Source organism: Mustela erminea, chromosome 21, assembly GCF_009829155.1.
Source record: "Mustela erminea isolate mMusErm1 chromosome 21, mMusErm1.Pri, whole genome shotgun sequence".
Taxonomy (NCBI): domain Eukaryota; kingdom Metazoa; phylum Chordata; class Mammalia; order Carnivora; family Mustelidae; genus Mustela; species Mustela erminea.
This window is the reverse complement of record NC_045634.1, coordinates 13,579,042-13,605,116: the sequence shown is the minus strand read 5'-3', so window position 1 is coordinate 13,605,116 and position 26,075 is coordinate 13,579,042. Positions and strand designations below refer to the sequence as shown.

At 37.9% G+C, this 26,075-nt stretch overlaps 1 non-coding gene across 1 annotated transcript; it reads left to right on the top strand.

Moving 5' to 3' along the window:
• The first annotated feature begins 8,258 nt into the window (after positions 1-8,258).
• LOC116582056 lies at positions 8,259-8,422 on the top strand. Its single transcript, XR_004282361.1, has one exon. It is a non-coding gene; the product is annotated as a U1 spliceosomal RNA (small nuclear RNA).
• Positions 8,423-26,075: the final 17,653 nt, after the last annotated feature.

The window sequence follows — 26,075 nt, the reverse complement described above, 5'->3', positions numbered from 1 at the left end:
AAGAAAGTAGTTGTTTCCAAATTATAGGAAGTTTGCAAACTTTTCCCTGTGTGTGTGCATTTTTACTTAAAGAAATGAAGTTTTCTAAAAACTCAATTAGCCTTGCCATATTGTCTAGCCTTATGGGTCTCCAAACATTTCATTAGTTACAATTTTATAATGGAACAAAAAGTGTTTTGTTTATCTCTTTCACAAGGAAAAAGAGAAGAGAAAAAAACCAAAATCTTAAACTCCTTTAAATTTCTTTGCTTACATAAATACAAAATCTCTGGAAAGGACCCTTCTTTTCATCCAGTTCAATGGTTGCAATCTCCGCCCAGACCCAGCAATGGTTTGCTTATGTTAACACAACTTCATAGAATACAAGGCCTCTGACGGCTTTGGATAGAGATCTAAACCCTAGGAAATATTCCATGGGAATGTTTTGTAAACTCACAGATTAAATCAAAGATGTCGAAGAGAATCCTCAACTTCTTTCACTGCTAGTTTATTCCAAAATTGTGTCCTTTAATCCTAAACAATCTCACTGGCCGTGGCTACTTCTGGCAACAACACTGTTTTGGTCCACAGTTGTATCCTCAACAGCACCAAAAATGCTGTATTATTCACAATAAATAAACGGATACATTTATATATTAAACGAATATGTGATGCATAAACAAGTTTATATGTTTTATGTCCCATAGAGATAGACACAGAGCTATAATGGTTAAAGATGTAGTTCTGGAACTAGAGATGGATTCCAATGTAGATATACAGATGCCAAATTTACAGAGGCTATAGATCCAGATTAGAACTTACATATGTTTCTTAAATTGGAAGGCAATTTAGAGATCGAGAAGTCAAACTTCCATCCAATATAGGAATTCCTTCTTCAGTATCCCTAACCTTGGCTTGGACACTTCCAGTGACAGAGTGTGTGTTATTTCAAAACCACTGTTCCCTTTTGAGACAACTGAAATTTATAGAGTGTTAATTATTATAGGTAGGCTGAAACCTGCTTCATATTTTCTACCCATTGGCCTTATATCAATCACCTGAAGCAAAAATGTCTGTTCTTTTATGGATGGGGGAAGGAAGAGACAGTCTAGTGGAAAGAAAAGTATTTAAAAAAAGAAAAAAGCACATTGTGCAGAGAAATAACCACTGGGTAAACTCATGATGAATAGGTTTTGAACTAATATGAGGAGGTGCTTTCTGAGAATAATGACAAGAAGGACATGCTTCATTAAGCTAGCTATGCCACTTTCCAGGCTCAGGATCTCATCTATAAAATAAAATGATTTAACTAGTCAAGGGTTATAAGCGCAAATGTTTTCAAGAGGCAGAGAGGAAACAGAGGAAACACCGATGAACAAAAGGTAATAGGAAGATTGGGGGACAGCATTGAACCAAAAGCTGCTGCCCTCTAATGCTATTCATACCTTGAGCCCAAGCAGATAGGTCCGCACCATCCGACGTTCAGTCTATTATTCTCTCCCTTGTACTACAGGATGGTTCAGCCTGCCCATCCTGTTTCTTTCACCTGTGGCACTTAACATTTTATGGTTAACCGACCCTTCACCATACTGGTCTCTGACCATCCCGCTGTTTGCAGTTCACCTGCACCTGTGTAGGCTTTCTGAGATGAACATGTTATCCGTCCGTGCGTCATCCGTTATTTTCAGTTTTGTACACTTCAGCACTCTGGCTCTCTTCTTTTTTATTTATTTATATTTTTTTAAGATTTTATTTATTTATTTGACAGACAGAGATCACAAGCAGGCAGAGAGGCAGGCCTGAGGCAGGGCTCGATCCCAGGACCCTGAGATCATGACCTGAGCCGAAGGCAGAGGCTTTAACCCACTGAACCACCCAGGCGCCCCCACTCTGGCTCACTTCTTACGGCATGTTTCCATCCTCTGAAAGTTTCATTCTCCTCATGATCAAAACAAAACAAAACAATACAAAACAGGAATATCTCTGTTTTGACAGGGAATCTCGGGAAGATGCTATTTACCCAAAGGTTTAAAGTCAAAATGATGACATTTCAGGCATTACCCCATGACAGGGCAGGATGAATTTGGGGGTGAGGGGTTTATAGTTTTTAGTGTCCTATAAACCCCCCCCATGTATATCATTTTCCAGTTGTGTTTGTTTTTCCCCCACTGGTATCAAATCTTAAAAACGATGTATAAAAATATCCTACTGGTCTCAAATCTGTGTTTGATATGTAAATGTCTGTGGAAGTATTTGTGACTGTGTTTGTATTTATGAGTTAAAAATAATTGTGGAGTGCAGCAAATAGCACTGAACTTTAGGGAATTAAAAGATAAAAGGTACTTCTCTGCCCCTTGGCAGATTGATCTTTCACAAGAGATTTAATTTATTGGACCTTAGTCCCTAATCCATAAAATAGAAAGACTGATGCACATCTGCTTAATTCATAGAATTCCAGTGAGAATACAAATTGAGATAATGTACTTACTCTGTAAAATAGCAAGAATTCTATATGACAACCTATAATTAAAATGAATATACTTGACCTCCATTTCTGAGATATAGGAGGTCGTGAGGGGCCAACGTTTCTATGCTGCCAAAGTAGAAAAAGAAAGATACATTTAAGAATAATAGGTTTGTAAAGCCATCGGAGAGCTGTGGAAACAACAAAGAGTAAACCAGCTAAAATTTCAGGGGGATAGAAATATAATAAGGATATCCAGTGACAGTCAGGCATTTACTAGTTTTAGGCTTAGGTTGAGTGTAGCGTTGGATCTGATTAGAGCTACTGAGCTTGGAAAAGAGAAACCAGAAAAGCATTTAGCAGTTATTATAGTGCTAGAGGACAACATGGTTTTGTAAGAGGTTGTAGGGCCAGGACTGTAACTCCTAAAAGGCAGAACGAGCATTCCTGAAGTTTCACAGGGCTTCGTGAGCACACCTGCCAGGGGAAGGTGCCTCAAGTATAAGGCACCTTATACCTCAAGTATAAGGATCAGTCGTGGCCTGAAGATTTTGGCTATTTCTCCAAGTTTCCCGGGAAATGTGGCTTGGGAACTGGACTGAGGAATTTCAGAGGAAGCACAGAGCTGGATCTCTTGCAGTCTTTAAGGAAAGACTGAAAGGAAGGTTGACGAATGGTCTTTCAATCAAAATATCATAGAACCACATTCAAGAAATACAAGCAAGCAAGATGTCACTAGTCTTTACTAACACTGCAACCCGTTCAGCCCTAGCCCAGTGCAATCTCTGATTGGATTAAGGTGATGTTCCCTTTATTCTCTATCTGCCTGCCCTTTGGTGGAAGACAAAGCCATTGGGACCTTCTGTGTGCCTTTTAATTATAAATTACAGCATAAAATCAGAAGTTACTAAGCGTGCAAGAGCCAAGAAAATATGACCAATAATCAAAAGGAAAAGAGTAAACGAATAGATGCAGATCAACAGATGATCTGAATATTGGAGTTGGCAAATACTTTTAAATAACTATAACAAAGTGTACTTTTTAAGGCAAAAATATATACAAGAAAAATGCATAGACACAGGCACCAAAAAACATGTACTTTAATGTCCAATAGCAGCACTATTCCTAATCATTAAACCTGGGAACTATCCACAAAACAGTGGAATGGATAAATAAGTTGCGATATAGTCACACAACAAAATACACAATGAACATTAACAATCTAAAACTAGTCCTAGTAAATCTAACAAATACAACGTCAAACAAAAAGCCTGACCCAAAAGAATATATTCTCTATGATTCAAGTTATACAAAGTTAGGAAAAATCAAAAGTCATCTATAACTGAGGAATAAGGAATAGTGGTAAGCTTAGGAGTGGGAGACGTATCTGGAAAGAAACATAAGCAGAGCTTCCAGAGGCTGGTAACGTTATGTTTCTTGATGTGGAGGCTGGACACCATAGTGACAATTGTGACCATTTGTAAGCCGTATCCATTCAGAAAATGTGCACTTTTGTTTGTGGGGCTACAATAAAGAGTTTTCAAAAACTAAATAATACGTAACTAAATTGACTTAAATTCTACAAAGAATCCCCAACTATGTAGACACAACCCAGTTATCCAGAGAACTGACTTACAACCTAAACTATTCCAAGGGGGAACAAATTCATCAGGAACAACTTTTTCCAAAAGCAATACCTGAGGTTTTTATCTACCAAAGCCAACCACTTATTCCAAGCCACAATGTCATTGCCTTGCTCTTAGTTCCTCCTCACTTGGTAAAAACCTCTCATAATTCTTCCTTCCCCAAAGATGGGTTCTTGTGGCAGGTACTTCTATTACCCAGTAAGACATTCCTTTAAACCCCTTTGAATTTTACAGGAAATCCCAGCCCATGGCCAAACCTGTTGGAGAATGTCTAGAAGGCAAATGACAACACAGAGATGAGAGTTTTTCTCCAAAGCATTTCAACTTAGTCATTTTTTGCCTGGCACTGTAATCCTCAACTAAAAGCCTCTAACTGAAAATCATCCATTCGTAACATCATGAAAGGATTTTGTTATCCCCTTGTAGTTGGCTTGATCTGGATCTGTGAGAACTTGTTGACACACTGTCAGAATTCCTCCTCTCAGGGATGCATCAACTTTCACAGGGTCAGAACTTACTGATTCACTTGTATGTAACAATGTAGTGAAACCAGAAACGCTTGCAACCTAAACAGATACTCCCAACAAAATATCAGAGTGATAGCGGCCCTATAGATAACATCATGTGCTCCATTTTCCAGAAACCGCTTTATACGTTTCTTAAAAAAACCACGATGTATCTTTAAATGGGAAATGTGCTTTCACAAAAAAACAGATGCACAATGACATTCTCAGACTTCATGAGTAGATGAGCCATCTCTCATCATACTGCTCTAAAAACCGTATTTCTTCCGTTGGTACCATTCTAGGGCAGAACATAATGCAAATAAATGTAAAAGAGGACTAGATTGCGTTATGTACTGTGGAGTCTGTGTTCTACTAACAAGGTCAATGCCAGGAATTGTGTAATTAAAACTCTATTGACCCATCTCTTTTTCCTCCAAAGCTGAAGAAGATTATGGAGGAGGTCATAAATTTAAAGGTCATCAGATCTAAGACTACAAATGAGCACAGTGCAGCCAGAAATTCCCTCAAAACAAGCCTTGCTGAGATGACCTCAGAAGCACACAGCCGAGAATGAGTACTGGGGACACGGTCCCTATTTATAGTTTCATCATTACATTAAAAACACTGATTTTATATCCAATCTCAAGTTTGTGCTAAAATAGTTTAAAGACCCTCTCTATGAATATGTAAATATAATTAACTAATTAACACACAGTGTCCATCCCTGTGTAATCTGTGTTGCCTTTTTTTCCCCCCATTACAAAGACCGTTTTGGGAACGGAATGCCAAAATCGTAGTTCTTCACTGTAGCTGCTACGGGGGATAAATCCGTGGAAAATACATTCCTTAATCTGTCTCCCATTAGCAGGATCATTAGCAGATTTTATAAACAGCAGTTATAAGCTTGTTTACCAATTCCTTTTCTTCCTTCTGTATGTAAAAAGATCACTTATCTGTGTCCTCAATCTTAAAGTTTTCAAATGTCAAGCCTCATTTGAAAGAAAAGACACACACTGTAAAATCTTTCCTTATGTTTCAAAAGTTGAATTTTCCCTTGAGCCAGAACATAATGCCTGTGGACCGTGGAGCAGTCTTACTTGACACTTCATAGAATTAACAAAAGTGCAAATGGCAAGAGTTAGATAATTTATTGAATGTTTGTGAATTATCTTTTTAACATTAACAAAACAAGTTGGACAACTGCCAGAAAATGTCCTTTGGAAACAAGTATTTGTGCGCCCAAGCAAAGAAAACAATCACTTCATGCTAAGGAATCTAAGTTCCTTCTAGATCTCTATGTTTCAGTGCATCTCAACTGATCACAACTTAAAAGTCACTTTTAAGGTTCTCATTAGGCTCCTCTATGAATTTTAAAATACAATAAAATGCAACTTTAAGTTCTACTAAATTCATCCGAAAATTAATCCTGGAAAGATCAAGACAAATTATAGACACATTGTATTTAAATTTCAGACTAAAATAAATCATCTTTGCTCTATGGAATATATTCATTTGGGCTTATAAAGCATATTAAAAGTGTGCTATTTTAAAACCCTTAAGATTGTAGGACCTCTTTGCAAGGAATTATTATTTTGTACAATTGCATAATCAGTGTTATAACAGAAGTTAATTATAAACAAATTAAAGATAGAGTGAACATTTTTAATTTCAAGACAATGAAACAATTCATACAGCTTCTTTAAAGTGAGTTGCCAACTTTAAGTGGATTGTGAGGTTTTTGTTGTTATTGTTATTTGAAGTAACAGGAATGCAAAGTTCATGTTTAATGTTATAGTTAATGATTGATTTCTGACCCTGACAAATAAAATCCTTTCCTCTCTCTCTCTTTTCCGATGTTCAAGTTTTCTTTGGTCTTCAACTTTGAAGTGGTTGCTTTATAAAATCAAGTAAAAATGCACAATGCCCCCATTAAGTATTGAACCACCTTCTGACAGATTTCTTTTGTTCTACACAGGACGATCCATTCTTATCCCTCATTAATTCTAATAAACTCAGACAGGTGGCTGGCCTTCTCAAAGGACTTGCTTTAAAAATATAACAAAACCTGTGTCTACACATATCAAATGAAGGGGAGAGTTAAGCTACGTTTTTGTTGAACTCAATTAGTGTAGGCAGCCAACCTCAATTATTTAGAGGAAGAAAAAAATATTTTCTTCGATTAGCAGTAAGATTTGCCTTGAATTATCCAGATTAGGGGTCAAGAGACTGTGATGCACAGGCCAAACAAGGCCTACTGCCTGTTTTTTGTAAATAAAGTTTTATTGGAACACATGTTCATTTATTGACGTATTGTCTAAGATTGTTTCCTGCTATGGTAGCATAGCTGAGTAGTTGCATCAGAGATCAGATGGTCCACAAAGCCTAAAATATTTGCTACCTGGACATTTGTAGAAAAAAATTTGCCCGTTCCGGGGCCAGATAAATATCTCGACTCTTCACTTCATTGTTGCTTCCATAGAAGTAACCAGAAACAGGGGAAAATAACCCCTTGGGCAGCCCAAACTAACATTATGTTTTTTGTTGAACTTCTGTAAATCTTTATTTTAAAGAAGATGCAGAAGCAAATCATTTCAATCAGGACTTACTTTAATATACAATTATATTTGTTGGACTCTAGTTTTGCTGTAGCCTCAACGGGCTTATGAAAACACTCTCCCTGTAAATTGTGTCTTATTCAGTTAAAAGCATTCGTTGGCTTGATATGTGTGGTTTTCTCTTTAATTGCTGTGGGGATTTGGATTGCAGGTGAATTAAAATTTAAAATTCTGAACATTTTGCAAACTTGTCATTATGCATGCTATAGGCAAGTTAGTAGATTTAGTTATGCCAATGATTGCGAAAAGATACATTATTGCTGCATTATAATGCATAAACAGGTTTTATGTTCTTCTGCATAATATTAGAAACTCAAATTTATGGAGTCACAGAGCTGTGATCATCATCCAGTTTTTAAATAAGGAAGCAATTGGTGATTTATATCCCACATAAAGAAGTTTCCTTGTCAAGGTGCTTGCTGATCCATGGCATATAATTTGGATAAATGAAACAAACCTTTGATGGGATCATTAGGAATTATTTGCATTCACGGTTTTTTTAGAGGTTTTTTGTTGTTGTTGTTGGTAATCTCAGGCGACACTTCCCTATTCTCTCTCAACAAATCTTGGTTGTTCAGAAAATCCATTTGAATAGTTTCTATATCAAAACTTTCAAAATTAAAATATGTATGTGAAGATCTAGCTATGTGTATCAACAGCTGTTAACATTATAAGACAATAAACCTCCTAATGAACCTCCTAATGAAAAAAACACAACTTCATCCATGAAGAAGTCCAGCCAAAAAAAAAAAAACAATAATAATAAAAATATTGACCTGGATCTGATCTAACCTCTAGGTATAACTACCAACTTACAGAAAATACGAGTGCAAAGAAACATGTTTAGTCACACGATGGGGCGACAGCTCCCAGAATCTGGATTGGGAGAAACAGTAAGATTATGACCCAGGGCCCTAACTAAATAAATATACCCAAGAAAAATAGTGAGGTGAAGTGGAACCTATAGATTAATAAAGTCTTAAGTCTGGCAACTGCACGTGTGTGTCTTATTTGGGTCCTGACTCAAACAATTAAAAGTCCGTTCATCATACTTACCTTGTAGGGGAGATACCATGATCACGAAGGTGGTTTTCCCAGGGCGAGGCTTATCCATTGCACTCCGGATGTGCTGACCCCTGCGATTTCCCCAAATGTGGGAAACTCGACTGCATAATTTGTGGTAGTGGGGGACTGCGTTCGCGCTTTCCCCTGGCTTTTTCCTCGTTGAAAAACAGGCACTGCGAAAAAATAAAAATAAATAAATAAATAAAAGTCCGTTCATGACAGACTTATTATTAAGTATTAAGAGATAATTACAGAGATAATAAGAGAGAGTTACAAATTTGAGCCTAGGCTAGAGAGACAGTGAAAGAATTTCTGTTAATGTTGAAGAGTGAGAAGTCTACTCTAGCTAGGTTTGTTTGTTTGTTTGTTTGAATAATCCCCATCTTTAGAGATACATGCTGAAATGTTGAAGAAAAAAAGATAAAATGTTTAGGATTTGCTTTAAAACAATAAAGGGAGAAAAATTGATTAAAAGTAAAAAATTTTTAAAAATAGTAAGAGAAAGGCTAAGAGGGTAAGAGGAAGCAAGGTTATGATGAGGTCATGAATGTTCACCTTGGATGATAGGTACTTTGGGGTTATTGCACTGTGTCTACTTTTGTAGATATTTAAAATTTCCATAATAAAAAGTTAGAAATATATGTGGGATACTGTGTAAAATAAGGTGCCTCCTTATGACTAGTTTTTCTAATGATTAGTGATAAGTAAAAGTAACAGACATAAGTCATTTATTTTGGTATAGAATTAGTTCTGGTATTAGCTTACATAAAAAAAGAATTCACTATCTGGTTAGCAGTAATAAACGGTTACTTTAAAAAAAAAAACACCTATTTAGGTTTGTTTAATAAAGCTCGAGACATAAAGGATTTGTGTTTATCTGCACATTTCCAGTATGATTTGTATTTTGTTCTTCAAATAGAATCCTTCAAATACTCTACCTAAATTTTATTCAGATAACTTATTCTGGGTCTCCTCTGCATCAGTTTCCCTGAAGTTCAATGGCACTGAGCTCCATCCCTTCGCCATTCCTTCCCCAGGTGGGGTAGACTTCTCTGCCCCTCTGCCCAGGAGGGGTAGGATTTCTCTATGCAGGAAACACCAACAGAGAGCAGCCACTGGCTCTGTACTCCCCATCCCACCCTTAGATTTTATCTCCAAAGTCACACAACTATTAACCCCGGCCTCTATCAGCCTGCTCGATAAAGCTTTCCCACTGTGTGAGGCTCACTGCCCCCTCTCAGAGGACAGGTGTTTGAGGGATGCAGCCCTATACAGTCACAGGGTGAAATAATCCCATAATAACCGCACACACTCACAAAGAAATACGGAGACCTTGATAATTCAGTTCCTATCTAATCAAGTGAACTCAGCTGAAGAGGTACCTTTTGAATTCTTTCAGAAATGTTCTGGCATGACAGATTTGACACATAGACACATAAAAGGAAACCTTTTCACCATGTCCTACAGGTTCTACTCATTAGCAGGGATATAGTCATGCCTTTCTTTCTTCAATTTTTTTCTCTCCCGTGAGCGTAACTTTTGGATTCTCTCCTCATCTTCTTGGTCATAATTTTTATTGTCTAAGTTTCAAATGTTTTCCTAGAAAAACAAAACAAAACAAGAACAAACCCATATGAGTTAACGCAAGTGAAAATCTAAAGTTCTTTGTGTCAGAGCGATAAGCAGCTAGGTAACCATCCGCTGCCCTCCACCACCTCGAAGCCAGTGGAGCTCTGGCCCTTAGGATCTCTCACCCAGGCTTAGATGTGGGTCTTCCTTCTTTTGGACTCTCTTTTGACCCCAAACCATCCTCTACAGAGTCAGCAGAGTGATGGGTACTTTCCCCGTTTAAAGCCTATCGTTGTCTCTCCATCACCTACAGTTGTCCCTCTGCCCACCACCACTCAGACTCATCTGTCCCCACCCTCTTCCCAGCCTCGGCGCTGTATACCCTCGCCTCCACCAAGCCTGCCCCAGACATGCGCTGTTCCTCACCTCTCTGCAGGCCCAGCTCATTCTCTTACCCTGGAATCTGTACACACACCCACACCCACCCTGCAAGCACACAGGGTCTACCTCACAAACACATAGGAATCCTCTACCACCTAGCTCAGAGATAACACTCTCTAGCCCAAGGACCCTTTCCTGTCATCTATATACTATCACCCACTCTGCTGTTGCTGTATCACGCTGTATGGTAATTTATTTATTAAATGTCAGCCTGTGGTTTTACAAGATCTCATACTTCCAGCAACTCTATTTACCCTTCTCTCTTTAGCCCCCAGCCCAGCGTCGGGTGCACAGTAAACCTTCAGCAAGTGTTTGTTGAATGAATGAATGAATGAATGAATGAATGAATAATTTGAATGCTGTAGCTTGTCCAGCAAATCTCTGGCTAATACCTCCTGTAATAGTTCAATCAATTATTTAATAAGTGTTTGCTTAGCGTTTGGTGTAAGACACGACGCCAGGCATCATGTGGATTACAAAGCGGAACAAAGTGTGGTACAGTCCCTGTGCTTTGGGAGGGTACACATGTCATCATATTCAAAATACAAAATACAAAATCCTACCGGTTCCTTAAAAAATTCTAAGTGAATTTTTGTGCAAATTAGACAAGGAATAGGGAGGAGGTGCCAAACTTGAGATGGAAAGGATTTAATCAAATTGTTCAAAAGATATTGAATAAGAGTCATATTTTGGTTTTTGTTTAAATTCCGTTAGTCAACTTATAGTACAGCATTAGTGTCAGGTGGAATGTTCAGTAACTTGTCAGTTCCGTATAACACCCAGTGCTCACTACATCATGTGCGCTCCTTAACGCCCATCACCCAGTTACCCCATCCCCCATCCACTGTTCTTCCTGCAACCCTGTTTCTGTAGTTAATAGTCTTTCATGGTTTTTCTCCCTCTCTGCTGACTTCCCATTCTGTTTTCTCTCACTTCCCCTACAGTCTTCCATGCTGGGTTTTTTTTTTTTTTAATGTTCCACGTAGTAATGAAACCATATAAACCATATGACAACTATCTTTCTCTGGTTGACTTATTTAAATCAATGTAATATCTTCCAGTTCCATCCATATCAATGTAAATGGTAGGTATTCATCCTTTATGATGGCTGAGTAATATTCCACCGTAGATAATGGATCACATTTTCTTTATCCATTCATCTGTTGATGGACATCTAGGCTCTGTCCATAGTTTGGCTATTGGGAACATTGCTGTTATGAACATTGGGGTGCAGGTACCCCTTCGGTTCACTATATTTGTGTCTTTGGGGTAAATACCTAGTAGTGCAATTGCTGGATCATAGGAGAGCTCGATTTTTAACTTCTTGAGGAACCTCCATGCTGTTTTCCAGCTTGCATTCCCATCAATAGTGTAAGAGGGTTCCCCTTTCTCTGCATCCTCGCCAATATTTGTTATTTTCTGTCTTGTTAATTTTATCCATTCTGACTGGTGTGAGGTGGTATCTTATTGTAGTTTTGATTTAACATTCATATTTTTAAATGAACCTTTGGCTAATTTTTACTACCCTTTCAGCTTATGTTTGGAATGTCTTTCTTAAATAGAAATATAAAGTTGCAGGGGGGCCTGGGTGGCTCAGTTGGTTATGCGCCTGACTCAATTTCAGCTCAGGTCATGATCTCGGGTTCTGGGATTGAGCCCCACATCAGGCTCTGCCCTCAGCAGGGAGTCTGCTTGGTGGGATTCTCTCTTTCTTTCTTCCTCTGCTCCTTCCCCCCACACACACACACGCTCTTACGCTCTCGTGCTCTGTCTCTCTAAAATAGATAAATCTTAAAATATATACATATAAAGCTAAAGATGTTATAATCCAGTTTCCTTACTTCATAGAGGAAAAGGCAGAACTAGACCTCAGGGCTTCTTTCTTCCATGCCATAACTTAACACAGTAATAAACTGCCTCAGGTTTTAAAACTTAGTTCTATATATTGTTATGTGATTTATGGTAACTAGACACAGAGCTTAAAATGTGTTTAAAAAAAAAAATTGAAAGACAACATTTGCCAGTACCTAGACTATATAAAATTATTGTAAATTCATTTCAAAATTTGTTTTTCCTTATTGCTTTTTTTTAAGTATTATCTATGGATTAAAATTAAGGTGAATATGAAATTATATGTGACTTAACTCTAGTAATAAAATAACTTTAAAATGGTTTACAATATAGGTTTTATATAATGTTTTCTTTGATTCTCTATGGACTTTTAAGTGTTTGACAAATTATAAATTCGTATTAAATAATGTATGATTTTATATTATACAGTTTGGTATATTTTGTGATGGTAAATAAAACTGATAGAAACAATTCATTCAATCATTCAAAGATATTTATTGCCTTTCATGTGTAAGGCATAGTGTTATATAACAAAATAATCTTTTTATACTTTTTGATACCTTAGATGATAGCCCCCTTCTACCTGTTATATTTAGGAGTTACTTTTCATATTTGAAAATAACATTCTTGGGGCACCTGGGTGGCACAGGTTATTAAGCCTCCAGCTCTTGGTTTTAGCTCAGGTTATGATCTTAAGATCGTGAGATCAAGCCCCATTTTCAGCTCCAGGCTCAGTGGAGTCTCAAGTCGGCTTGAGATTCTGTCTTTCCTGGTCCCTTTGCCCCTCCCACCTCATGCTCTCTAAATGAATAAATAAGTCTTTAAAAAAAGAAAATAACATTTCTTTATCCAGTCTTTATAAACTCATTCTACATTTAGTCCTTTTCCATAACTAGCATTTGGCAAAACGACATATTGTATCTATTCCATTGTACATTACACCCAACAGCTAGGTGGAGAAAAGATCTAATATCGGCTTAGTGGGCTATTTGGGACTAAAAATCCCCATTTATCTTGGTTAGATGGTGAGATTTACCAAGTGATCTTCTAATGAAAACTGTAGAGAAAAATATATCCTCAACTCATTTTAAACCACAACTCAAAACTAAACTTTGTGATGCAGTCCTCAGACTCTGTTTTAGTCATATTCAAACAATTATTTAGAAATTGGGAAAAGATATTAAAAACATCTCTTAATGTTGTATCTTCAGACCCCATCCAGCCTTAAGCAGCATCATTTGTAAATCACACCCTGAAATGAAATGAGAACCACAAGACGAAACAGATCCAGTAGTCTTCTTTTCTTGGATTTTGACCCAAGTGGTGACTGTCTTCAGGGTAAACATAAAAGTTCTAAAGCCATGATGTATTAGAGGTGTAGTGAGGGTAGATGTTAGATAAAAGATAATGGTCAGGTAGAAACTTGACAGGTGATGACTCATCACCTAGTTGATGTGAAAAATCATCTGTCATATTCGTGAAGGCATTTCTAAAATCTGTTGCTAAGTGGGTTCCCTTTCAGAGAAATACGGACACAACAGATTGTGTCTATAGTAAGTTGCCAACTTTCAACTTCATAAATTGATAAACTTTCAAATATAAATATAAATTTGGGGATTAACATAGCATCACCAATCTTTAAAACTTTTACCCAGTAAGAATTTTTTTTTCTTTCAAAAGGAAAAATCGAGGCACCTGGGTCCCTCAGTCAATTAAGCATTTGACTTTTGATTTCAGCTCATGTCGTGATCTCAGGGTCGTGAGATGGAGCCCCAGGTTGGGCTCCACATTGCGCATAGACACTGCTTAAGATTTTCTCTTTCCCTCCGCCCACCCCGAGCCCCCTGCATGCACACACTCTCTCTCTCTCTCAAAAAAAAAAAAATCATTAGAACAGCAACCATATTTCAAAAGAATGTTCTAATATCAAAATAGTGGGAAGGGCACAATTTCAGAATAAAGAACAGTATTTCAAAAAGAAAAATGATAACCTCATTTAAAATCCACCATATTATACTAATTCTTCTCACTTCAGAATGGGTTGGTGATGTCTTTACCTCATTTAGTAATTAGGAGAGAGGAAGGGAGGGAAGACCAAAGAATTCAAGGAAAACTTAATGAGAGTACAAAAGTGGGCAAAGAATATCTTATTTTTAAAAAGGCTTATTCCCTAGAATTAAGAGTTAGTTTCTTATTTACATGTCTCTCCATTGCTCCAGGCTAAATAGCTAACACAGCCAACTCACTAAGCTTTCATAAAACCCTCACACTTAGCTTAAAGTTCAGAAGACTTGCAAAAATTTCTGAGCATATTGTAATATTTATTTTAGAATGTTGCTCATATTCTTGGCAAATAATAAAACAGACCTAATGTCTTTGGGGCTTAATAATGCTATAGCCTTCTTTGAGAGGCTCCTAATAAAGATTTTTAAATGGCCTTTCTTAAATACATTCAGGAGGAAAAGTGCTGGTACTACATAATACTTGATTCTAGAACATCAATGATCTTGTTTTCAGGTGAACCCAAGTCTACCTACAGCTGATATTCTTTTAAAACTTACCATGTCACATGACAGCAAGAACCAGGTCCTATGCATTGTGAATACCAACCACAGTGAGTTCTGACCTACAATGACTTCAAACCAGTACTCACACTGAAACAATAGAGACTCAGAGCAATGTTTTAGAAAGAAAGAAAGAAAGAAAGACAGACAGAAAGAAAGAAAGAAAAAGGAAAAGAAAAGAAAAGAAAAAAGAAAAGCATGATTATGAATATCTTTTAATAACACTGCCAGGGAGTTCAGAAATTTTCCCTTAGGATTTAAGTCCAAAAACTACTTTAATATTGGTCATTGCTACAATGTTTCTAAGCCATCATATTAGTTGATCATAAAAACAGTTATTGGTGGGGGGGTGCCTGGGTGGCTCAGTGGGTTAAAGCCTCTGCCTTTGGCTCAGGTCATGATCCCAGGGTCCTGGGATCGAGTCCCACATTGGGCTCTCTGCTCAGCAGGGATCCTGCTTCCCCTCTCTCTCTGCCTTCCTACTTGTGATCTCTCTGTCAAATAAATAAATAAAATCTTTTTCAAAAAATTGAAAAAAAGTATTACCCTATATGAACAACATGCCAAAAGGGAAAACAAAACAAAACAAAACAAAACATTGGTGGTACAGCATGATTGAAAACATTGGGAATCTTATCAAACTCAACACCCAAAGAACAAATAATCCAATCAAGAAATGGGCAGAAGACATGAACAGACATTTCTACAAAAAAGACATCCAAATGGCCAACAGACATTTGAGAAAGTGCTTAACATCACTTGGCATCGGAGAAATACAAATCAAAACCACAGTGAGATACCACCTTGCACCAGTCAAAATGGCTAAAATTAACAAGTCAGGAAAGGACCAGTGTTGGTGAGGAGTGAAGAAAAGGGAACCCTCCTACACTGTTGGTGGGAATGCAAGCTGGTATAGCCACTCTAGAAAACAGTATATGGGATTCCTCAAAAAGTTGAAAATGGAGCTAATCTACAACCCAACAATTGCACTACTGGGTATTTACCCTAAAGATATAAATGTAGTGACTCGAAGGGGCACATGCACTCCAATGTTTATAGCAGCAATGTCCGAAATAGCCAAACCATGAATAGAGCCTAGATGTCCACCAACAGATGAATATATAAAGAAAATGTGGTGTGTGTGTGTGTGTGTGTATATATATATATATATATATATATATATATATATACACAATGGGATATTATGCAGACATCAAGAAAATGAAATCTTGCCATTTAGATGTGGATTGAACTAGAGGGTATTAGGCTAAGCAAAATAAGTCAGTCAGAGAAAGACAGTTATCATATGATCTCACTGATAAGAGGAATTTGAGAAACAAGACAGAGGATCTTAGGGGAAGGGAGGGAAAAATGAAACAGGACGAAACCTGAGAGGGATACAAAGCATCGGAGACTCTTACCCTCAGGAAACAAACTGAGGGTGGCTGGAGGGGAGGCGGGCCAGAGAAATGGGGTGCAGAGTGATGGACATTGGGAAGGGTATGTGCTGTGGTAAGTTCTGTGAATTCTCTAAGACTGATGAATCACAGACCTGTACTCCTGAAACCAATAATACGTTATATGTTAAATACACACATATGTATATGTATATATACACACACACACAAATGTGGGGCTGTGTGGGTGGCACAGTTAGTTAAGCAACTGACTCTTGGTTTCAGCTCAGATCCTGATCTCAGGGTCATAAGATTAAGCCCCATCTTAGCTCCATGCTCAGGGCAGAGTCTGCTTAAGATTCTCTCTCCCTCTCCCTATGCCCCTCCCCCTGCTCTCTCAAAAATAAATAATAAATCTTTTTTAAAAATGTAAAAAAAGGAAGAGGAGAAAAACACTGGGAATCTATAAATAAGACTCCTCTTGCACTGGGTTTTCCTAACGTCTTTCATTATACCAGTATTGAGCAATAGACAGGATTAGAAAAGCAGTTCAGTCTGTATGGAGCCTTTCAAGATGTTAAAATAAGGACAGTGAGCATAGCCCAATGACCTCAAAGAAAAAGATTACCAAAGAAACACTAAAAATTTACAAGTCACGTGCTCGAGGTCACATATCGCATATGAAAGAGCAAATCTAAAATGCTATTGTTATATTATTAAACACTATTGTTTACTAACACTATTGTTTGTAAACTGTGGATATGGAATTCAATCAAGAATTCTGAATTTTGGAGAAGGAGCATGGTGTAAATGTTAAGTCTGTAGTAGTGAGAGGTCTACCTTCACATCAAAGCTCTCCTGAGTTAATGATCGTAGCTATTACATTCCATATATAATGTCAATGTCTCAAGGAACACTTTGGCAGAAATAGTACCATTTAACTTAGCCCACTTTTTGTCCTTCACACATCCTCTGTTAAGAAATAAATTATTGTGCTAAAGAAAGAAGTTTGTGATATTAAATTAACAGATATAAGCTAAGCACTTCGCCTGGAAATGCCACCGTTGGGGTTATAGCCTTTATAAATTGTTATTGGAAGTTCTGAAAAATCAATTTTAACCTTGTACAGGAACTAAAAGCAAAATAATCATGAAGTGTGTGGAGGCAGAAAGGAACCATAAGCCAAAGAATAGAAAAATGTGGACTTTAGGGGATGAAAACAATAAATCCTAGATCCATTGGTACAATTTCAATAGTAAATCGCTTTGGATTATTTTATACTCTGTACATTTTTCTACCATTATTAAAACAATAAATAATATCTGAGAAACAAAACTTGTAACTAAAAAAAAAAATCTGATTTTATTAAAAGGTAATAAAATCTTGTGTTTTGAAAATGCAGGCAAGTATTTGGCCTAAATGAGAATATACAGTGTTTGATGTTTGGTGCTTGTAATTCACTTGATCCTCAAAGGAGAATTTAGTTATTATATAAGACAAATTAATGCCCCATTGGTCTTCCCTTATTTTCCTGTGACAGACACCTGTTGAAGTCAAATCTCAGGGTAGAGACTGAACCCAGTCAGACAAATCTGTACTCACACCTTGAAACCTCAGTTTCTTCACCCAGTTCTTCGGGACAATGATCGTCACCTTCTTCATAGGGATGATCAGAAGATTAAATGAGAAAAGTACTTGAATACTGTCAAACATTAAGCATTCAAAAGAATCAGTAGTAGTCGCAGTAGGAAAAGTTGTAATATTAAAGTACATGAATCAGAACAAGGGAAAGTAACTGAATTAAATATTTCATGGCATTAGGCATGATAATCCAATTCATCATTCTTGCAAGTAGGATGGTGTTGCCAATGGAATTCAAATAGTCTGTACAGAAGGACATTTTGCAACTTGTTCTATTAGGAATGTTCTTATGATTAGCATAGAAATAGTTGAAGTACTTTCTCCCTCTGAGAGTGGCCGTGGCTCTGCCATCATCTGCTTGTTCAACTTTCATTTCTCTAGGCTTCCCATCGTGCCCAGCCTCTCTTGGGTCATATCCTTGCTACTCTTCCCTTAGATACACTAACACCCTTAACCTAGTGACAGTCTTACAGACCCCAAAGTCACTGTCCCTTCTCCCATGATGCAAGATGATCAGTTAAGGAATTGATCCTACAGCTTAACTTTCTGGAGGGCAAACTTTACCTCCATTTCAAGTTGAAGGGGACACCACCAGGAATAATCTAAAAAGACTATCTGCAAAATGTAGTCATTTTTATCTTAGTGAGTATGAAATCCAGTTTGAACCTGAGTTGTGTTAAACCTAGTATTCGACATGTCCGGGCATATCTGGAAGACTAGTCAGGTCAACCTGGCAGGGAGATTCCTTGAAATATATTCATCTTTTTTTTTTTTTTTTAAAGATTGTATTTATTTATTTGACAGACAGAGATCACAAGTAGGCAGAGAGGCAGCAGAGAGAGAGGAGGAAGCAGGCTCCCCACTGAGCAGAGAGCCTGATGCGGGGCTCGATCCCAGGACCCTGGGATCATGACCTGAGTGGAAGGCAGAGGCTTTAACCCACTGAGCCACCCCGGCCCTCCGAAATATATTCATCTTAAGGGGGACATTAAGATACACATGTTTAGTGAAAGAACAGCAGAGTGCATTGTAGAGGTGATTCTGAGCACAATTAGTCCTTTTGTTCTGTCTCTTACATGTTCTTGAGTACAGGGGCACCAGGCTTACGTTCTAGGAAGAGGAGCTGCAAGAAAACTGAATGAAATCCAACAGAGCCATGAATTACAATCCCTTTGAGAACAAAATCACTACTAGACAATACTATTTTAATCATTTTTATAAGAGTGTGGTTCATCTTAGAGTGTCAGAATTGAGAACTCAGTGAACTGAAGGAGGCAGCTAGCCCCACCAGTGCCAGGAAATCCAGGAGAAGCTTTTTACTCAGAGACCCTTAGAAAGGACCACTCAGGCATACCCCCTTAGCAGAATTAATCACAACAAAAAGGAAGAATCGTCCAGGAAAAAAAAAAAAAAAAAAATTGAGCAAATCATGGTATTTCACCAAAACATCCCCAAAGGAATCTCAAAACTACTTGGGGGTAGAATTTGAGCTGGTTGGGATTTCCATAGAGGAAGGCTAAAGTGTCAGTGAAACTCTATTTTGCTTCTACTGTAGTAACCTTATTTTTACCTCTAGGCAACTATGAAAGAGGAATTGTGTAAACAGATTATATTAACATATTATTTCAAACAGTTTCAGCTAACCAACTCAGCTTTTTTTTTTAAACTTTATTTTTATGTATTTGAGAGAGAGAAAGAGACAGAGTGTAAGAGAGCAGGGGCTGGGTGGGGTGGAGTGGACAGAGGGAGAGAGAGAAGCAAGAAGCTCTCCACGAAGCAGGGAGCCCAATGTGGGACTCAATCCCAGGACCCTGGGATCATGACCTGAGCCAAAAGCAGATGCTTAATTGACTGAGCCACACAGGTGTCTGCCAACTCAGCTTTTTAAAATCATTCTCTGGTCCTTCATGACAAGCCATACATTGGACATAGAGAAGGAATCTTGTCATTTGTTCTGATAAGGAGGAATATTTTACAGTCCACCCAACAAGCCAAATTAAAATATTAGAATAGTTGTCCCTTCTTTCAAACTACCATTTTAATATACATCATTAAACCAGGCAATAGTTGTTAAGAGCATGGACAGTGGAAATAAATCGCATGAGTTCTAATGCCAGCTGAAACACTTAGAGCTCTGTAACCCTGAACATGTTCTCTAACTGCATGGGTCACTCTGTCCTTATTTGTAAAATGAAGACAATAGTTGTAACTACCTCATGGTTTTGTTGTGAGAATTGGAAGAGTTAATATGTCTAAAGTACTTAGAACAATGCCAGGTACTTACTTAAGTTTAGCTGACTAAGACTTAGTTAATAAATGACTAAATACACATTCATCCTGCAAATATTTATTGAGTGCACATGAAAGCATAATGAGCACTTCTGACTGGGGATATGGAAAGAACACACAAAATTACCTTCCTCAAGGAGCTTCTATTGGAAGCATTCTCTAAACCATAAGCAAGAACTATGTACTCCAGGGTACCATATTAAAAATGTTTCCATGCCATCAGGAGGACATTCAGGCCTCATGATGTCTCATGTTCCATATAGCACTACTAAAAATAAAAAATTTCCCCACATTTTGAATAGAAAGAATATCCCAAAGTAGAAATACTAGGTCAAAAGTTTTCAACCTTATATTTTAAGGAAGGTATGCCTGATTCTTCAAAATAATCGTGCTTAAACCACTTTGGAAGTTAACTAAAATGGTGACTGCCAGCACTGTAATTCTGATTGTGTTAATAACAAATTTAGGCTTTGGAAAAATATAAATAACCTTAGACCTATGCCTAGATAATATACTTCTGTTGTATTGTCCCCAAGAATAGCTCTGCATGGTAAGGGCTTTTTTGGAGGGATTCCGTACAGAAGTTACAAGCTTGTTGTGATTAGAGAAAAAGCTGTGAATTTTCAACACTCAGGTACATCTAAAAGTTTCAAGAGTTAATATGTTTTGAAACATGAATGGCCCACATTAAGATAATTTTCAGTGTCTTACTCAATAACCAAGAAGAGCTTAGATTGTGAATACTATACGTTCATGCATCAGAAAACTGATAGTATTAAATCATGTAGAAATTGAGTCATTGGGATCATTATTTCCCACTTGCAGTAGGTTGTCACCCCATTTTCTTAAACTTTTAGAAGACAATTTTGACAAGTATGGTTTTATTAAAAAGTGCATCTCTTTTGCATCACATATGAGAAGTACTCCTTTGAAGATCTTTTGTTACAACACTGTTGCCTGAAGCCATCATCCATTATTTTATCTAGTATTCTTTATTTTTATTTTTTTTTAATGATTCATTTATTTGACAAAGCATGAGTGTGCATGCACATGCAGGGGAGGGGCAGAGGGAGAGGGAGAGAGAAACTCCAAGTAGACTCTAAGCACGGAGCCCGACACAGGGCTTGATCTGACAACTTGATCAGGGCCTGAGACAAAAACCAAGAGTAGGACCCTTAACCCACTGTGCCACCAAAGGACACTTATGTCATAGGCTTTATTTTAGAGCCAGAAAGCTTGCTCTCCAGAAAAACCTGTGTGCTTCCATTTGGGAAGGCCAATGGGAAATACAGAACATTTTCTGTTTCCTTTGTCAAGAACTCAGCTAAATTTAGAACTTGGCTTCTATCATAACCCTACACCTGCTATATTTATTTCCTCTTTTCATTTAACTAAAATTAGTCCTTTTGTTTTCTTTTGAATTGTCCAATTTATTAAGTACTCAAAGATTCAAAACACTATCAAATCCGTGTGGGGAGAAATTGAGCTCAGAAGTCATATGTAAATAGATTATAGTAAAACCAATCACCATTCTTCAATTAAAGTCACATAATCAGTGACAGGCACATCACCATCACTCCCAGTCCCACCATGGCACTTAGTTCAACTAAACATGGCCCCCAAAAGGGTCTGAGAACCATTTTACCACCAAGTATTTGAAGACTAGCATCTGGCCTTCTAGGGCAACTGCACAGTAGGAAATTTGAGGGGGAGGAATTAGTCTCTGTAGATGGGTATAACTTGAATTCTAGAATTACTATTTAAAAAATAGTTCATTCCTTAAACCAGTAATTGTTCCCACTGAACTGGAAATTTAAATAGAAAAGTAATATCCAAAGCTGACTAGGGTATAGGGAAATGGGAATTCTCATACGCTTCTAGTGTCCGTTAGCACAACCTTTCAAAAGGCAGCATTGCCTAATGGTTAGCAACAAGAGTTTGGACTCAGGAAGACCTAAGTCCCAGTTCTGGTTTTCTTACTTCCTGCATATGTGAAATTGGCCAATTTCTTTAGTCCTTTAGGCCTCATTTTTTAAAAACCATCTTTAAAATGGATACGATGGTAAAATTAAATTTTAATGTCATAGTAAAGATTCAAATGCAGCACCTTGCACATTGTAAGCATTCATATGTTTGATTTCATGATGATGATGACTTCTTCATATTCTGATCTGGCTATACATACAAAGCCTTTAGATTAAACATTTAAATTAAACATTTCTGATCCAGAAATTCCACTTTCAGTAACTCAGCCTCAGTAAATAATTAAGGGCACCTGCTGCCAAGACGTTGTGGAATTTCAGAGACAGAATTCCGAACATCACTTGTGTGTGTTGGGTTTGGAGCTAGAGCAAAAAGGCACAAACTGAATCTACAGAAACTTCAGGTCTCGCCTGTTGATAATTAACCTTTCTAAAATTCTTTCAAAGTGAAATAAAGAACTTAAATGTTTGATTATTCTATGAGAATAATACTAGCTGGGATGGTGGTCTTGAAATTTGGGGTCAAAACAATACTCAAGAAAGTAATTGTCAATTTGCAATTTTCCCTGAAGCTTTAAGTTTGGGTTTTGTTTCTCATCTCTAGTGAAGAAATGTTTTTAGTTGACAATAACTAATTAATAACAAGCTTAGCCCTAGGGCAGTGTTTACTTGGTGGGATTCCCTAAACCCCCTGTATGAAAATTCACTGATTTGTTTATTAAACATGCAGCTTCCTGTGTTCATCTCAGATCTGTGAAATCAGAATGCTGGAGGGAGTCGGAAATCTGCACATTCTGAAAGCACCAGAGAGGTTCGACAGGCCGAAGCTTTGGTTCTGGGCCCATGGGAATGAAGAGAAGCAGCCCCTCCAGGAGAGAAGTTGCAGATCTCAGGTTGAGAGATTCAAGGTCAGGACCTGTCACAGCATTATTTGAAAAGACAAACATAGAAATAAATGACTTTTGAAAGGAAAATGGGAGAAAGTGGGGTGATTTTGCACCCTGCTGGATTGTGAAGCTATATTAGGTCATAGGTCCTCCTCCTCTGTTTCTACATCTGTTAGGATTCTACCAGTAGGTTTTTCCATAGGACTTTCTTCTGTAAAGATTGTATATAGAAGCTTTCCATTCCTTAAGGGGCACTTTCTTTAAACTCTAATATCCCTAACAAAAAAATAACAGCTGCCCAGCCTTGCTCTGGCAAAGGGTTTCATTTTTCTCTCTGTACTCTCTTTGTTGGTGTAAGCCTGAAATTTATCATCCCAGATGAATGCTGTTGAAAGACTGGCTTTCAGAGAAAGTAAAGGTGGTCCCCTCCATGGCCACCATTCTGTAGAAGAGAAGAAAATTCCTCTGCATTCCTTCTATATTATCAATTATGTCTCATTTAGGTTGTTCAAGGTGACAACAAGGAATTTTATTATATTGGTTTTCAAGCAACTTTGTTTAAAAAAAGTGACAGTAGCATTTTAATAACGCAACTCCGTGATTATGGACCTATTACCAGGGGGTAGAATATTTGCTCTGGAGCCTTCCATATATAATGCCATAGAAGTCAGCTATTTAAAAATGATGTGGCTCAAGGAAATTGCTGAGGAAATAAAGAGAAGGGGGCTGCTGATACAGAATTTCTTAACTGGCCAAAGATGTATATATGCATGTGTATTCAATTCATATATGTCAAATATGCTTACATATCCTTGTCTATACAATAGGATATGCCTTCTTCTTATACTATATAATTATTAGGCATAAAAAGGGTTCACATTAATGACAAAAATTAAAATTTAACATGAACCAGAGTTTTAGGCATTTCCCCCCATATTCCAATGTCTGAAATCTGAATCTAATATGTAAAATCTGAAACCATGTATTTTTTTTATTTATTTAGCTTGGTCAACCTGGCACCAGCCAGTCCCATTCACCCCATCCTAGCTCCCATTTTCCCCACTCACACACATACACACACGTTATCCACATGTAAATAGGCAAAATCTTCCAGTGTAATTTCTCAGTAACTGAAATTACAACTCTCCACATGGGGTGTCATATCGAAATGCCCCCCCCAACCAGGCTGAGATTCTTTGTGTTTTATAAAGGGCCATAAGTCCCCATCCGATGTCTCTCTGTCACACACAACTAACACACCCTTTGGGCAGTAGTCCAGTCTCCCGGCTTGGAGGGTGCGAAATCCTGGCCAATGGCCAGCAGGATAGAAAGAGGAGAAGGACCCCAAGAGAATGGTCTCTTGGCATCAGGGAATCTTGAGGCAGAGGGATAGAGGCAGGGTGGTAAGACCAGAGTGGAGAAGCAAGAAGGGAACAGTCTATAGGGATAGCTTAAAAATATAGCCAAGGCTGGCAGACATGTCCCAAGCCTTTAGCACTAAACCCCAGAGACATGTATGCAGAGATCATCCTCTTTAGGCAAGTGAGGGGACTGAGGAAGGGGAGGGAACATTTATCAAATGTTCTTACCTGATCACCTGTGCATTCTTTGAAAGATTGTTTTCTAAGCTTCCACTGTCCCAATAATCTGCAGTTCTCATTTACAGATTTAAAATAAAATGAATCTTATTGTTCAATTAGAATTTAAGGTGTTTTTTTTTTTAAGCCTAGAAAATAACATGTTGGCATAAACACACTTTCTACAAAGAGTAAATAACTGTAATTAGAGCCTGTCTTATTTTAATTGAGAGAAATTTCTGTCGCTAAACACAAAATAGGAGCTGGGAAGGGGAGCAGGGAGGCCACCGGAGCTAAGGAAAGAGGAAGAGCAGACCAAAGGCATGAGACATGATCTTTGCTCAAGTCCTTCCGAGCTTCCCTGAGGACCCACCTCTCTCCTCAGTGATGGAACTTGGAGATATGTAAATGCACTTGATGTCTTCAGTGTTCTACTTGGATGAGCACAAAGTGTGTTGGCCTGAATGCTCCCTGAGTTAGCCCTAGTGAGGCAAATTTCTTTACTTGGCTTGGTCCATAGTGCCGGCTGATTCCTGAAACTCCTGCGGCATCAGAACAAGATGCTGTTACATTATCCATTTGGAAACTCTCTAACACCTCTGTCCTCCTTTTGGAGTTGCCTTTTCAATTTACCATAGTCCCTCCAGCCACCTTCTTTAATGTTTTCTCCATCCAAACTCCAAGGAGTTCTGTCTTGAGCTTCTCACTCAACCCAGTCTTCTAGAACAATCTTATCCATTCCCACGGCTTCAGTTATAATCTTTATATTCAAAATATTCTAACCCAAGTTTGGAGCTCTGTCTTGAATTCTAGACCATAACATCCATCTGTACCTTAAAGAACTCCCCTTGAATGCTCAGCAGATACCTCAAGCACCAGAGTTTAAGATGGAACTCATAGTTGTCTACTCTCTCCCAAAGGCTGCATTCCCCAGCTCAGCACACATCACCATCACTCTGTTGCTGGGTCAATAACCTAAGCATTGTCCTGGGCTCTTCATTCTTTCTCACAAGTCCCCTCTGTCTGTTACACACCATACCAAAACAGTCACCAAGTCCTGTCATTCTACAGGATTCTACCACTCTCCATTTCCCTGCTTCTAGCTTAGTCCAGGCTAACACCAGCTCTTTCCTCTGTTGAGGAAAACTGGTGCTTCATATTCCCTTCTGTCCTCATTCCTCACCATTGGAAAAACCCAAAGTGTTCTGAAAAATGCAAAACTCATGAAACCAATTCTTCATTAAAGTACGTTAGTATTTTCCAGTGCTTACAGATTCAACTCTAAAAGTTCTAGTGCTGCTTGAAAGGAGACCTTTGTTTCTCCTACTAGTCTTCATAGAGAGTTATGCTCCTCTCTTGCCACCAGCATTATTTTCAATGTGTTTTTTTTTTTACACTCTTTGAGGTACCAAGCTCCAAGCCATCCTAGTATTTAACCTTCATTCCAGAGTGTTCTTTCAGCTTGAACTTCACTCTTGCTTTGGTCCGGCCACTTCTTCATGTAGTATTTGTGATACTACTACTTGTAAGACTGGCCTCAGGCTCTCAAGCTGGTTAGATTCCTGTGGTAACATGGCTACTTTCTGATGTGGAATTCACTCT